Genomic DNA, 15997 nt, shown 5'->3' on the forward strand with positions numbered 1-15997 from the left:
TCCTGGTATGGTCTGTCATCCCACTATAACCATGTCCTGGTATGGTCAGTCATCCTGCTATAACCATGTCCTGGTATGGTCAGTCACCCCACTATAACCATGTCCTGGTATGGTCAGTCATCCCACTATAACCATGTCCTGGTATGGTCAGTCATCCCAATATAACCATGTTACCATGTCCTGGTATGGTCTGTCATCCCACTATAACCATGTCCTGGTATGGTCAGTCATCCCGCTATAACCATGTCTTGGTATGGTCAGTCACCCCACTATAACCATGTTACCATGTCCTGGTATGGTCTGTCATCCCACTATAACCATGTCCTAGTATGGTCAGTCATCCCGATATAACCATGTCCTGGTATGGTCAGTCACCCCACTATAACCATGTCCTGGTATGGTCAGTCATCCCACTATAACCATGTCCTGGTATGGTCAGTCATCCCACTATAACCATGTCCTTGTATGGTCAGTCATCCCACTATAACCATGTCCTGGTATGGTCAGTCATCCCACTATAACCATGTCCTGGTATGGTCAGTCATCCCACTATAACCATGTCCTGGTATGGTCAGTCATCCCACTATAACCATGTCCTGATATAGTCTGTCATCCCACTATAACCATGTCCTGATATGGTCAGTCATCCCACTATAACCATGTTTCCATGTCCTGGTATGGTCAGTCATCCCACTATAACCATGTCCTGGTATGGTCAGTCATCCCATTATAACCATGTCCTGGTATGGTCAGTCATCCCACTATAACCATGTCCTGGTATGGTCAGTCATCCCACTATAAACATGTCCTGGTATGGTCAGTCATCCCACTATAACCATGTTACCATGTCCTGGTATGGTCTGTCATCCCACTATAACCATGTCCTGGTATGGTCAGTCATCCTGCTATAACCATGTCCTGGTATGGTCAGTCACCCCACTATAACCATGTCCTGGTATGGTCAGTCATCCCACTATAACCATGTCCTGGTATGGTCAGTCATCCCAATATAACCATGTTACCATGTCCTGGTATGGTCTGTCATCCCACTATAACCATGTCCTGGTATGGTCAGTCATCCCGCTATAACCATGTCTTGGTATGGTCAGTCACCCCACTATAACCATGTTACCATGTCCTGGTATGGTCTGTCATCCCACTATAACCATGTCCTAGTATGGTCAGTCATCCCGATATAACCATGTCCTGGTATGGTCAGTCACCCCACTATAACCATGTCCTGGTATGGTCAGTCATCCCACTATAACCATGTCCTGGTATGGTCAGTCATCCCACTATAACCATGTCCTTGTATGGTCAGTCACCCCACTATAACCATGTCCTGGTATGGCCAGTCATCCCACTATAACCATGTCCTGGTATGGTCAGTCATCCCACTATAACCATGTCCTGATATGGTCAGTCATCCCACTATAACCATGTCCTGATATAGTCTGTCATCCCACTATAACCATGTCCTGATATGGTCAGTCATCCCACTATAACCATGTTACCATGTCCTGGTATGGTCAGTCATCCCACTATAACCATGTCCTGATATAGTCTGTCATCCCACTATAACCATGTCCTGATATGGTCAGTCATCCCACTATAACCATGTCCTGGTATGGTCAGTCATCCCACTATAACCATGTCCTGGTATGGTCAGTCATCCCACTATAACCATGTCCTGGTATGGTCAGTCATCCCACTATAACCATGTTACCATGTCCTGGTATGGTCAGTCATCCCACTATAACCATGTCCTGGTATGGTCAGTCATCCCACTATAACCATGTTACGATGTCCTGGTATGGTCAGTCATCCCACTATAACCATGTTACCATGTCCTGGTATGGTCAGTCATCCCACTATAACCATGTCCTGGTATGGTCAGTCATCCCACTTTAACCATTTCCTGGTCTGGTCAGTCATCCCACTATAACCATGTTACCATGTCCTGGTATGGTCAGTCATCCCACTATAACCATGTCCTGGTATGGTCAGTCATCCCACTATAACCATGTCCTGGTATGGTCAGTCATCCCACTATAACCCTGTTACCATGTCCTGTTATGGTCAGTCATCCCACTATAACCATGTCCTGGTATGGTCAGTCATCCCATTATAACCATGTCCTGGTATGGTCAGTCATCCCACTATAACCATGTCCTGGTATGGTCAGTCATCCCACTATAAACATGTCCTGGTATGGTCAGTCATCCCACTATAACCATGTTACCATGTCCTGGTATGGTCTGTCATCCCACTATAACCATGTCCTGGTATGGTCAGTCATCCTGCTATAACCATGTCCTGGTATGGTCAGTCACCCCACTATAACCATGTCCTGGTATGGTCAGTCATCCCACTATAACCATGTCCTGGTATGGTCAGTCATCCCAATATAACCATGTTACCATGTCCTGGTATGGTCTGTCATCCCACTATAACCATGTCCTGGTATGGTCAGTCATCCCGCTATAACCATGTCTTGGTATGGTCAGTCACCCCACTATAACCATGTTACCATGTCCTGGTATGGTCTGTCATCCCACTATAACCATGTCCTAGTATGGTCAGTCATCCCGATATAACCATGTCCTGGTATGGTCAGTCACCCCACTATAACCATGTCCTGGTATGGTCAGTCATACCACTATAACCATGTCCTGGTATGGTCAGTCATCCCACTATAACCATGTCCTTGTATGGTCAGTCACCCACTATAACCATGTCCTGGTATGGTCAGTGATCCCACTATAACCATGTCCTGGTATGGTCATGTCCCACTATAACCATGTCCTGATATGGTCAGTCATCCCACTATAACCATGTCCTGATATGGTCAGTCATCCCACTATAACCATGTCCTGATATAGTCTGTCATCCCACTATAACCATGTCCTGATATGGTCAGTCATCCCACTATAACCATGTTACCATGTCCTGGTATGGTCAGTCATCCCACTATAACCATGTTACCATGTCCTGGTATGGTCAGTCATCCCACTATAACCATGTCCTGATATAGTCTGTCATCCCACTATAACCATGTCCTGATATGGTCAGTCATCCCACTATAACCATGTCCAGGTATGGTCAGTCATCCCACTATAACCATGTCCTGGTATGGTCAGTCATCCCACTATAACCATGTCCTGGTATGGTCAGTCATCCCACTATAACCATGTTACCATGTCCTGGTATGGTCAGTCATCCCACTATAACCATGTCCTGGTATGGTCAGTCATCCCACTATAAGCATGTTACGATGTCCTGGTATGGTCAGTCATCCCACTATAACCATGTTACCATGTCCTGGTATGGTCAGTCATCCCACTATAACCATGTCCTGGTATGGTCAGTCATCCCACTATAACCATGTCCTGGTATGGTCAGTCATCCCACTATAACCATGTTACCATGTCCTGGTATGGTCAGTCATCCCACTATAACCATGTCCTGGTATGGTCAGTCATCCCACTATAACCATGTCCTGGTATGGTCAGTCATCCCACTATAACCCTGGTATGTCAGTCATCCCACTATAACCATGTCCTGGTATGGTCAGTCATCCCACTATAACCATGTCCATGTCCATGTCCTGGTATGGTCAGTCATCCCACTATAACCATGTCCTGGTATGGTCAGTCATCCCACTATAACCATGTCCCATGTCCTGATATAGTCTGTCATCCCACTATAACCATGTTACCATGTCCTGGTATGGTCAGTCATCCCACTATAACCATGTCCTGGTATGGTCAGTCATCCCACTATAACCATGTCCTGGTATGGTCAGTCATCCCACTATAACCCTGTTACCATGTCCTGTTATGGTCAGTCATCCCACTATAACCATGTCCTGGTATGGTCAATCATCCCACTATAACCATGTCCTGGTATGGTCAGTCATCCCACTATAACCATGTCCTGATATAGTCTGTCATCCCACTATAACCATGTCCTGATATGGTCAGTCATCCCACTATAACCATGTTACCATGTCCTGGTATGGTCAGTCATCCCACTATAACCATGTTACCATGTCCTGGTATGGTCAGTCATCCCACTATAACCATGTCCTGATATAGTCTGTCATCCCACTATAACCATGTCCTGATATGGTCAGTCATCCCACTATAACCATGTTACCACGTCCTGGTATGGTCAGTCACCCCACTATAACCATGTTACCATGTCCTGGTATGGTCAGTCATCCCGCTATAACCATGTCCTGGTATGGTCAGTCATCCCACTATAACCATGTTACCATGTCCTGGTATGGTCAGTCATCCCACTATAACCATGTCCTGGTATGGTCAGTCATCCCACTATAACCATGTCCTGGTATGGTCAGTCATCCCACTATAACCATGTTACCATGTCCTGGTATGGTCAGTCATCCCACTATAACCATGTCCTGGTATGGTCAGTCATCCCACTATAACCATGTTACGATGTCCTGGTATGGTCAGTCATCCCACTATAACCATGTCCTGGTATGGTCAGTCATCCCACTATAACCATATCCTGGTATGGTCAGTCACCCCACTATAACCATGTTACCATGTCCTAGTATGGTCAGTCATCCCACTATAACCATGTCCTGGTATGGTCAGTCACCCAACTATAACCATGTTACCATGTCCTGGTATGGCCAGTCATCCCACTATAACCATGTTTCCATGTCCTGGTATGGTCAGTCATCCCACTATAACCATGTCCTGGTATGGTCAGTCATCCCATTATAACCATGTCCTGGTATGGTCAGTCATCCCACTATAACCATGTCCTGGTATGGTCAGTCATCCCACTATAAACATGTCCTGGTATGGTCAGTCATCCCACTATAACCATGTTACCATGTCCTGGTATGGTCTGTCATCCCACTATAACCATGTCCTGGTATGGTCAGTCATCCTGCTATAACCATGTCCTGGTATGGTCAGTCACCCCACTATAACCATGTCCTGGTATGGTCAGTCATCCCACTATAACCATGTCCTGGTATGGTCAGTCATCCCAATATAACCATGTTACCATGTCCTGGTATGGTCTGTCATCCCACTATAACCATGTCCTGGTATGGTCAGTCATCCCGCTATAACCATGTCTTGGTATGGTCAGTCACCCCACTATAACCATGTTACCATGTCCTGGTATGGTCTGTCATCCCACTATAACCATGTCCTAGTATGGTCAGTCATCCCGATATAACCATGTCCTGGTATGGTCAGTCACCCCACTATAACCATGTCCTGGTATGGTCAGTCATCCCACTATAACCATGTCCTGGTATGGTCAGTCATCCCACTATAACCATGTCCTTGTATGGTCAGTCACCCCACTATAACCATGTCCTGGTATGGTCAGTCATCCCACTATAACCATGTCCTGGTATGGTCAGTCATCCCACTATAACCATGTCCTGATATGGTCAGTCATCCCACTATAACCATGTCCTGATATAGTCTGTCATCCCACTATAACCATGTCCTGATATGGTCAGTCATCCCACTATAACCATGTTACCATGTCCTGGTATGGTCAGTCATCCCACTATAACCATGTCCTGATATAGTCTGTCATCCCACTATAACCATGTCCTGATATGGTCAGTCATCCCACTATAACCATGTCCTGGTATGGTCAGTCATCCCACTATAACCATGTCCTGGTATGGTCAGTCATCCCACTATAACCATGTCCTGGTATGGTCAGTCATCCCACTATAACCATGTTACCATGTCCTGGTATGGTCAGTCATCCCACTATAACCATGTCCTGGTATGGTCAGTCATCCCACTATAACCATGTTACGATGTCCTGGTATGGTCAGTCATCCCACTATAACCATGTTACCATGTCCTGGTATGGTCAGTCATCCCACTATAACCATGTCCTGGTATGGTCAGTCATCCCACTTTAACCATGTCCTGGTCTGGTCAGTCATCCCACTATAACCATGTTACCATGTCCTGGTATGGTCAGTCATCCCACTATAACCATGTTACCATGTCCTGGTATGGTCAGTCATCCCACTATAACCATGTCCTGATATAGTCTGTCATCCCACTATAACCATGTCCTGATATGGTCAGTCATCCCACTATAACCATGTTACCACGTCCTGGTATGGTCAGTCACCCCACTATAACCATGTTACCATGTCCTGGTATGGTCAGTCATCCCGCTATAACCATGTCCTGGTATGGTCAGTCATCCCACTATAACCATGTTACCATGTCCTGGTATGGTCAGTCATCCCACTATAACCATGTCCTGGTATGGTCAGTCATCCCACTATAACCATGTCCTGGTATGGTCAGTCATCCCACTATAACCATGTTACCATGTCCTGGTATGGTCAGTCATCCCACTATAACCATGTCCTGGTATGGTCAGTCATCCCACTATAACCATGTTACGATGTCCTGGTATGGTCATTCATCCCACTATAACCATGTTACCATGTCCTGGTATGGTCAGTCATCCCACTATAACCATGTCCTGGTATGGTCAGTCATCCCACTTTACCATGTCCTGGTCTGGTCAGTCATCCCACTATAACCATGTTACCATGTCCTGGTATGGTCAGTCATCCCACTATAACCATGTCCTGGTATGGTCAGTCATCCCACTATAACCATATCCTGGTATGGTCAGTCATCCCACTATAACCCTGTTACCATGTCCTGTTATGGTCAGTCATCCCACTATAACCATGTCTAATATGGTCAGTCATCCCACTATAACCATGTCCTGGTATGGTCAGTCATCCCACTATAACCATGTCCTGGTATGGTCAGTCATCCCACTATAACCATGTCCTGGTATGGTCAGTCATCCCACTATAACCATGTCCTGGTATGGTCAGTCACCCAACTATAACCATGTTACCATGTCCTGGTATGGCCAGTCATCCCACTATAACCATGTTTCCATGTCCTGGTATGGTCAGTCATCCCACTATAACCATGTCCTGGTATGGTCAGTCATCCCATTATAACCATGTCCTGGTATGGTCAGTCACCCCACTATAACCATGTCCTGGTATGGTCAGTCATACCACTATAACCATATCCTGGTATGGTTAGTCACCCCTCTATAACCATATCCTGGTATGGTCATTCATCCCACTATAACCATGTCCTGGTATGGTTAGTCATCCCACTATAACCATGTCCTGGTATGGTCAGTCATCCCACTATAACCATGTCCTGGTATGGTCAGTCATCCCACTATAACCATGTCCTGGTATGGTCAGTCATCCCACTATAACCATGTCCTGGTATGGTCAGTCATCCCACTATAACCATGTCCTGGTATGGTCTGTTCCTCTCTTCTTCTTTTCTTCTCTCTTTCACTTTCTCTCTCTCTCTCTCTCTCTCTCTCTCTCTCTCTCTCTCTCTCTCTCTCTCTCTCTCTCTCTCTCTCTCTCCCTCTCTCTCCCTCTCCCTCTCTCTATCACGTTCTCTCTTTCTTTGTTTTTCAAATTCTTTGTGGATCTGTGTAATCTGAGGGAAATAGGTGTCTCTAATATGGTCATACATTGGGCAGGAGGATAGGAAGTGCATCTCAGTTTCCACCTCATTTTGTGGGCAGTGAGCACATAGCCTGTCTTCTCTTGAGAGCCATGTCTGCCTACGGCGGCCTTTCTCAATAGCAAGGCTATGCTCACTGAGTCTGTACATAGTCAAAGCTTTCCTTAAGTTTGGGTCAGTCACAGTGGTCAGGTATTCTGCCACTGTGTACTCTCTGTTTAGGGCCAAATAGCATTCTGGTTTGCTCTGTTTTTTTGTTAATTCTTTCCAATGTGTCAAGTAATTATCTTTTTGTTTTCTCATGATTTGGTTGGGTCTAATTGTGTTGCTGTCCTGGGGCTCTGTGGGTTGTGTTTGTGTTTGTGAGCAGAGCCCCAGGACCAGCTTGCTTAGAGGACTCTTCTCCAGGTTCATCTCTCTGTAGGTGATGGCTTTGTTATGGAAGGTTTGGGAATCGCTTCTTTTTTAGGTGGTTGTGGAATTGAACGGTTCTTTTCTCGATTTTGATAATTAGCGGGTATCGGCCTAATTCTGCTCCTCGTGCATTATTTGGTGTTCTATGTTGTACGTGGAAGATATTTTAGCAGAATGCAGAGTCTCAATTTGGTGTTTGTCCCATTTTGTGAATTCTTGGTAGGTGAGCGGACCCCAGACCTCACAGCCGTAAAGGGCAATGGGCTCTATGACTGATTCAAGTATTTTTAGCCAGATCCTAATTAATATGTTGAAATTTATGTTCCTTTTGATGGCGTAGAATGCCCTTCTTGCCTTGTCTCTCAGATCGTTCACAGCTTTGTGGAAGTTACCTGTGGCGCTGATGTTTAGGCCGAGGTATGTATAGTTTTCTGTGTGCTCTAGGGCAACGGTGTCTAGATGGAATTTGTATTTGTGGTCTTTGCGACTGGACCTTTTGTGGATCACCATTATTTTGGTCTTGCTGAGATTTACTGTCAGGGCCCAGGTCTCAGTGTGGCGAGAGGGATAGGGCAACATTAGTCACCCGTAGAGGCGACAGCAGGGGTAACGACCAACACTCTGTCTGTGTCTGTGTGTGTGTGTGTGTGTGTTTGTGTTTGTGTGTGTCTGTGTGTGTGTTTGTGTGTGTGTGTGTTTGTGGGTGTGTGTGTGTGTGTGTGTGTGTGTGTGTGTGTGCCTCACAATAATGGCCGAAACAGAAGACAAATGAAAGGGCATTGAACACCATGAAACCACGTGTCTGATGTATTTGATACCATTCCACTAGTTCTGCTCCATCCATTACCACAAGCCCCATCCTCCCCAATTAAGGTGCCACCAACCTCCTGTGGTGTGCAGTGTCTGTGTGTGTCTGTGTGAGTCTGTGTGTCTGTGTGTATCTGTGTGTCAGTGTGTGTATCTGTGTATCTGTGTGTCAGTGTGTATCTGTGTGTGTCAGTGTGTGTATCTGTGTATCTGTGTGTAACTGTGTATCTGTGTGTAACTGTGTGTCAGTGTGTGTATCTGTGTATCTGTGTGTCAGTGTGTATCTGTGTGTGTCAGTGTGTATCTGTGCATCTGTGTGTTACTGTGTATCTGTGTGTCAGTGTGTATCTGTGTGTCAGTGTGTAACTGTGTGTCTCAGTGTGTGTCAGTGTGTATCTGTGTGTATCTGTGTGTAACTGTGTGTCAGTGTGAATCTGTGTATCAGTGTGTGTAACTGTGTATCTGTGTGTCAGTGTGTGTATCTGTGTGTATCTGTGTGTCAGTGTGTGTATCTGTGTGTATCTGTGTGCGTCTGGGGGGGAGCGGCTGTTACCATCTAATAGGGAGATGTGTTCAATACCGTCCACTAGGGGAGGGTGAGCGGCTGTTACCATCTGATAGGGAGATGTGTTCAATACCGTCCACTAGGGGAGGGTGAGCGGCTGTTACCATCTAATAGGGAGATGTGTTCAATACCGTCCACTAGGGGAGGGTGAGCGGCTGTTACCATCTGATAGGGAGATGTGTTCAATACCGTCCACTAGGGGGGTGGGGGGGGGGGGGGTGAGCGGCTGTTACCATCTGATAGGGAGATGTGTCCACTAGGGGGGGGTGAGTGGCTGTTACCATCTGATAGGGAGATGTGTTCAATACCGTCCACTAGGGGGGGGTGAGCGGCTGTTACCATCTGATAGGGAGATGTGTTCAATACCGTCCACTAGGGGGGGGTGAGCGGCTGTTACCATCTGATAGGGAGATGTGTTCAATACCGTCCACTAGGGGGGGGGGGGGGGGGGGGGGAGCGGCTGTTACCATCTGATAGGGAGATGTGTTCAATACCATCCACTGGGGGGGGGGGGGGGGTGAGCATCTGTTACCATCTGATAGGGTGATGTGTTCAATACCGTCCACTAGGGGGGGGGGGGGTAACAACCGTGTGCTCCAGTTCAATCCTAGTGCTCGTCACTCATTTAAAAAAAATCCGGTTTGGACCCTACCCAAACCTTAACCAGTTTGAATTAATGCCTTAGCTTAACTGACAAACTTAATGGACTAACGTCCAATACTGTTGGGATTGTTACACACACACAGAGACAGACACACACACTGTTAAAGCAGTGTAGCCAGTCACAGTGAGTTATACAGGCTGCACCCTTCACTGCAGAAATGGAATACCACCCTGTGTGTTTACTTCCTGTTTCCACAGAGATTTATCGCAACACCAACACACCGGTCGTGTGTAGAGGTGGGCTGATCAGTTTGTGATTGAAAGGGTTGACAGGGTCTGTGTGTGTGTGTGTGTGATAGAGAGGCTTGACAGGGCGTGGGTTTGTGTGTTTGTAGAGAGGGCTGTCTAGCTGATACTCAGTAATACCCTATAACTGCTAGGTGGCCTCTGGGTTTCTCTCTCTCGCAATTACTCTTTCTCCATTTCTCTCTCTCTCTCTCTTTCTCCATCTCTCCTCATTCTCTTCCTCTCTCGCTCTCCATCTTTCTCTCTCCTCTTTCTCTCCATCTCTCTCTCTCTCCTCATTCTCTCCATCTCTCTCTCTCCTCATTCTCTCCATCTCTCTCTCCTCATACTCTCCATCTCTCTCTCTCTCCTCATTCTCTCCATCTCCTCATTCTCTCCATCTCTCTCTCTCTCTCTCTCCCCATTCTCTCCATCTCCTCATTCTCTCCATCTCTCTCTCTCCTCATTCTCTCAATCTCTCTCTCTCTCTCCTCATTCTCTCTCTCTCTCCCCATTCTCTCCATCTCCTCATTCTCTCCATCTCTCTCTCTCCTCATTCTCTCATTCTCTCCATCTCTCTCTCTCTCTCTCTCTCTCTCTCTCTCCTCATTCTCTCTCTCTGTATAATGTTTCTGATCAGTCCATTTCCCTTTGACACAATCCTTCTCCTTTGTAACAAATAACTCTCCTCCTCTCTCTCTCTCCATTCTCTCCATCTCCTCATTCTCTCCTTCTCTCTCTCTCCTCATTCTCTCATTCTCTCCCTCTCCTCATTCTCTCATTCTCTCCATCTCTCTCTCTCTCTCTCTCTCTCTCTTTCTGTATAATGTTTCTGATCAGTCCATTTCCTTTTGACACAATCCTTCTCCTTTGTAACAAATAACTCTCCTCCTCTCTCTCTCTCCATCTCCTCGTCCTTGAGCTCCCCATCACTTTCCTAAATGCCCATTCATCCCCCTCTTTCTCTAACAGAACACAAGATAAATAGATGGATAGATGGATAGATAGATGGATGGATAGATGGATAGATAGATGGATGGATGAATGGATGGGTATTGTTTGAGCCCATTCAATGATGCTGAACAACAGAGTGAGTGAGAGACTTTTACATTCTAGTCATTTAGCAACGCTCTTATCCAGAGAAACCCAAAGTAGCAGGCCTTAAAGAAACCAAAATAAAGTGTCCGGGGAGGTTTTCTTCTGTACCTGTCACGCCCTGATCTGTTTCACCTGTCCTCGTTGTTGTCTCCACCCCCTCCAGGTGTCGCTTGTTTTCCCCAGTGTATTTATCCCTGTGTTTCCTGTCTCTCTGGGCCAGTGTATTTATCCCTGTGTTTCCTGTCTCTCTGGGCCAGTGTATTTATCCCTGTGTTTCCTGTCTCTCTGGGCCAGTGTATTTATCCCTGTGTTTCCTGTCTCTCTGGGCCAGTGTATTTATCCCTGTGTTTCCTGTCTCTCTGGGCCAGTGTATTTATCCCTGTGTTTCCTGTCTCTCTGGGCCAGTGTATTTATCCCTGTGTTTCCTGTCTCTCTGTGCCAGTGTATTTATCCCTGTGTTTCCTGTCTCTCTCTGCCAGTGTATTTATCCCTGTGTTTCCTGTCTCTCTCTGCCAGTGTATTTATCCCTGTGTTTCCTGTCTCTCTGTGCCAGTATATTCATCCCTGTGTTTCCTGTCTCTCTGTCCACAACCATTCTCTTGCCTACCCCTTTTGGATTTTTAATAAAAATCATCCATGTTGCCCAGCAACAGCCCCAAAACATCACTGCTCTAGAGGAGATCTGCATGGAGGAATGGGCCAAAATACCAGCAACAGTGTGTGAAAACCTTGTGAAGACTTACAGAAAACGTTTGACCTCTGTCATTGCCAACAAAGGGTATATAACAAAGTATTGAGATAAACTTTTGTTATTGACCAAATACTTATTTTCCACCATAATTTGCAAATAAATTCATTAAAAATCCTACAATGTGATTTACTGGATTTTTTTTATTCTCATTTTGTCTGTCATAGTTGAAGTGTAGTCGTCTAGTTAACATCGTTCTATTATATATACCTCAGTGCTTAATGTCCAAAAGTGGAAGTCACATCATAGGATCTGGAAACTGGAACATCTGGTTGTTGGGGACTCGGCAGAGGCTTGTCCAGAGCGATTTACAGTTCAACCACATGTCCTAGTAAGTACATTTTAGAAAGACAAGTGCAAGTATAAGTGCAAAGAAGGCAAGGATGTTTGTTGTTTTTGGTAGGGGGAGGGGTGCTGTGGGATTAATCAGGTGAGGTGAGGAGAGAGATCATTTAAAATACTCTTTAAAGAGGCGGGGTTTCAGTGTTCTTTCGGAAGATGGATTCTGCTGTTCTAGCTTCAGGAGGAAGCTGGTTCCACCAATGGGGTGCCAGGACAGAGAAGACCTCTGCCTGGGTGGGAGACCAGTACTAATTTCCCTATCTGACAATAAAACAGATATGTTAAAGAGTGTTATACTGTATTGGTCCTTTTTACTAAAGAAATTCCAATTTTGTAGTCTTTGACCAATGGCGCGTTTTAACGAGGATATTTAGTAGTCCTGAAAGTTATTAGGAACAATCTTCTTTTAATTTAATTAGAAATGAGACACAAATTAGCATTTTCCTAAGAGGGTTTTTTATCAAGACGTTTTATGTTTGACACACAGACACACACACACACACAGGCACACACAGACACGCACACACACGCACAGGCACGCACAGACACGCACACACGCACAGGCACGCACACACACACAGACACGCACAGACACACACAGACACGCACACACACACAGACACACACGCACACAGACACACACACACGCACACAGGCACACACACACACAGACACACACGCACACACACAGGCAGGCACGTACACACTCAACTTCTCAAGGACTCAGACCGAGTAAACTTATAATGGAATATCTCAGTGACTGTAAAGGGATTGACCGAGATGGGCCGCAGACAAGGGACCTACATTATCACACACACACACACACACACACACACACTTCTAGGTAAATTCTCACTAGCTAATTTGAGCTGTAATTTCTAACAGTGGGTTTCCTCCCCTCCTCTTCACTGGATCTCCTCTGACCTTTTCCTGAATAACACTCCTACTGCTTTCCTGTTAGGTCTAACCTTTCCTCTCTGTCTGTACTATACTGCCTCCTGTTAGGTCTAACCTTTCCTCTCTGTCTGTACTATACTGCTTCCTGTTAGGTCTAACCTTTCCTCTCTGTCTGTCTGTACTATACTGCCTCCTGTTAGGTCTAACCTTTCCTCTCTGTCTGTACTATACTGCTTTCCTGTTAGGTCTAACCTTTCCTCTCTGTCTGTACTATACTGCTTCCTGTTAGGTCTAACCTTTCCTCTCTGTCTGTACTATACTGCTTCCTGTTAGGTCTAACCTTTCCTCTCTGTCTGTACTATACTGCTTTCCTGTTAGGTCTAACCTTTCCTCTCTGTCTGTACTATACTGCTTCCTGTTAGGTCTAACCTTTCCTTTCTGTCTGTACTATACTGCTTCCTGTTAGGTCTAACCTTTCCTCTCTGTCTGTCTGTACTATACTGCTTCCTGTTAGGTCTAACCTTTCCTTTCTGTCTGTACTATACTGCTTCCTGTTAGGTCTAACCTTTCCTCTCTGTCTGTCTGTCTGTACTATACTGCTTCCTGTTAGGTCTAACCTTTCCTCTCTGTCTGTCTGTACTATACTGCCTCCTGTTAGGTCTAACCTTTCCTCTCTGTCTGTACTATACTGCTTCCTGATAGGTCTAACCTTTCCTCTCTGTCTATACTATACTGCTTCCTGTTAGGTCTAACCTTTCCTCTCTGTCTGTACTATACTGCTTCCTGTTAGGTCTAACCTTTCCTCTCTGTCTGTACTATACTGCTTCCTGTTAGGTCTAACCTTTCCTCTCTGTCTGTCTGTACTATACTGCTTCCTGTTAGGTCTAAACTTTCCTCTCTGTCTGTACTATACTGCTTCCTGTTAGGTCTAACCTTTCCTCTCTGTCTGTACTATACTGCTTCCTGTTAGGTCTAACCTTTCCTCTCTGTCTGTACTATACTGTTTCCTGTTAGGTCTAACCTTTCCTCTCTGTCTGTCTGTACTATACTGCTTCCTGTTAGGTCTAACCTTTCCTTTCTGTCTGTCTGTACTATACTGCTTCCTGTTAGGTCTAACCTTTCCTTTCACAGACAGACAGACAGACAGAGAGAGAGACAGAGAGTCAGACAGACAGTCTGTCGTACTGTACTTTACTGCTTACTGCTCTGATGTTGTCCAGAAATGTAACAGTGAAGTGAATTTAGTTGTATATTTCTGTGTATTGTTGTGTAGTGTTAGATATTACTGCACTGTTGTAGCTAGAAACACAAGCATTTCTCTACACCCGCAATAACATCTGCTAAATATGTACATGTGACCAATAACATTTGATTTGATTGAACTTCAGGAAAATCTGACACGTACGTGCACAGTGTAGGTGTTTCATTGAAAGGGTGACGTGAGGTGGATGAATGGAAGAACGGAGAGATGAAGGATGTTAGGTGTCTCTTTATTGTTGACTCTGACAGCGCAGTGTGTAAGTGACCCTGAAGGACGTTAGGTGTCTCTTTATTGTTGACTCTGACAGCGTAGTGTGTGTGTGACCCTGAAGGACGTTAGGTGTCTCTTTATTGTTGACTCTGACAGCGTAGAGTGTATGTGACCCTGAAGGACGTTAGGTGTCTCTTTATTGTTGACTCTGACAGCGTAGAGTGTATGTGACCCTGAAGGACGTTTGTTGTCTCTTTATTGTTGACTCTGACAGCGTAGAGTGTATGTGACCCTGAACATTGTTTCTGTAGCTAGAAGTACACAGCTCTCAACACTCCCGTTGGTTTTTCCCATTTTCGTCATACGCTGATTGTTGTCTTTATAGAAACTACATTTATTCTAATGTGTTGGCGTCAGAGAGAGAGAGAGAGAGAGAGAGGAGGAAAGAGAGAGAGAGAAAGGAGGAAAGAGGAGAGAGAGAGAAAGGAGGAAAGAGGAGAGAGAGAGAGAGAGAGAGGAACGAGATAGAGAGGAAGGAGAGAGAGAGAGAGAGAGAGAGAGAGAGAGAGACAGAGAGAGAGAGAGGAAAGAGAGGAGAGAGAGAGAGAGAGAGAGAGAGTGCAATAGAGAGAAAGGAGAGAGGGAGAGAGAGGAAAGAGAGGAGAGAGAGAGAGTGCAATAGAGAGAAAGGAGAGAGGGAGAGAGATGAGAATAAGAGAGGGAGACGTGACAAAAAGAGAGAGAAAAAAGAGAGAGAACGTGAAAGACAGAAGAAAGAAAGAGAGGTGTTGATTGACACAAGAAGTCAGACCTTGTTATAAGTCAGGCGTTGACAGAAAGCATCCTAAATGGTACCCTCTTCCCCATAGAGAGAACTACTACTAGTGCCCTAAATGGTACCCTCTTCCCCATAGAGAGTACTACTACTAGTGTCCTAAATGATACCCTCTTCCCCATAGAGAGAACTACTACTAGTGCCCTAAATGGTACCCTCTTCCCCATAGAGAGAACTACTACTAGTGTCCTAAATGGTACTCTCTTCCCCATAGAGAGAACTACTACTAGTGCCCTAAATGATACCCTCTTCCCCATAGAGAGAACTACTACTAGTGCCCTAAATGGTACCCTCTTCCCCATAGAGAGTACTACTACTAGTGCCCTAAATGGTACCCTCTTCCCAATAGAGATAATTACTACTAGTGCCCTAAATGATACCC

Source organism: Oncorhynchus clarkii, chromosome 13 (genome assembly GCF_045791955.1).
Source record: "Oncorhynchus clarkii lewisi isolate Uvic-CL-2024 chromosome 13, UVic_Ocla_1.0, whole genome shotgun sequence".
Taxonomy (NCBI): Eukaryota; Metazoa; Chordata; class Actinopteri; order Salmoniformes; family Salmonidae; genus Oncorhynchus; species Oncorhynchus clarkii.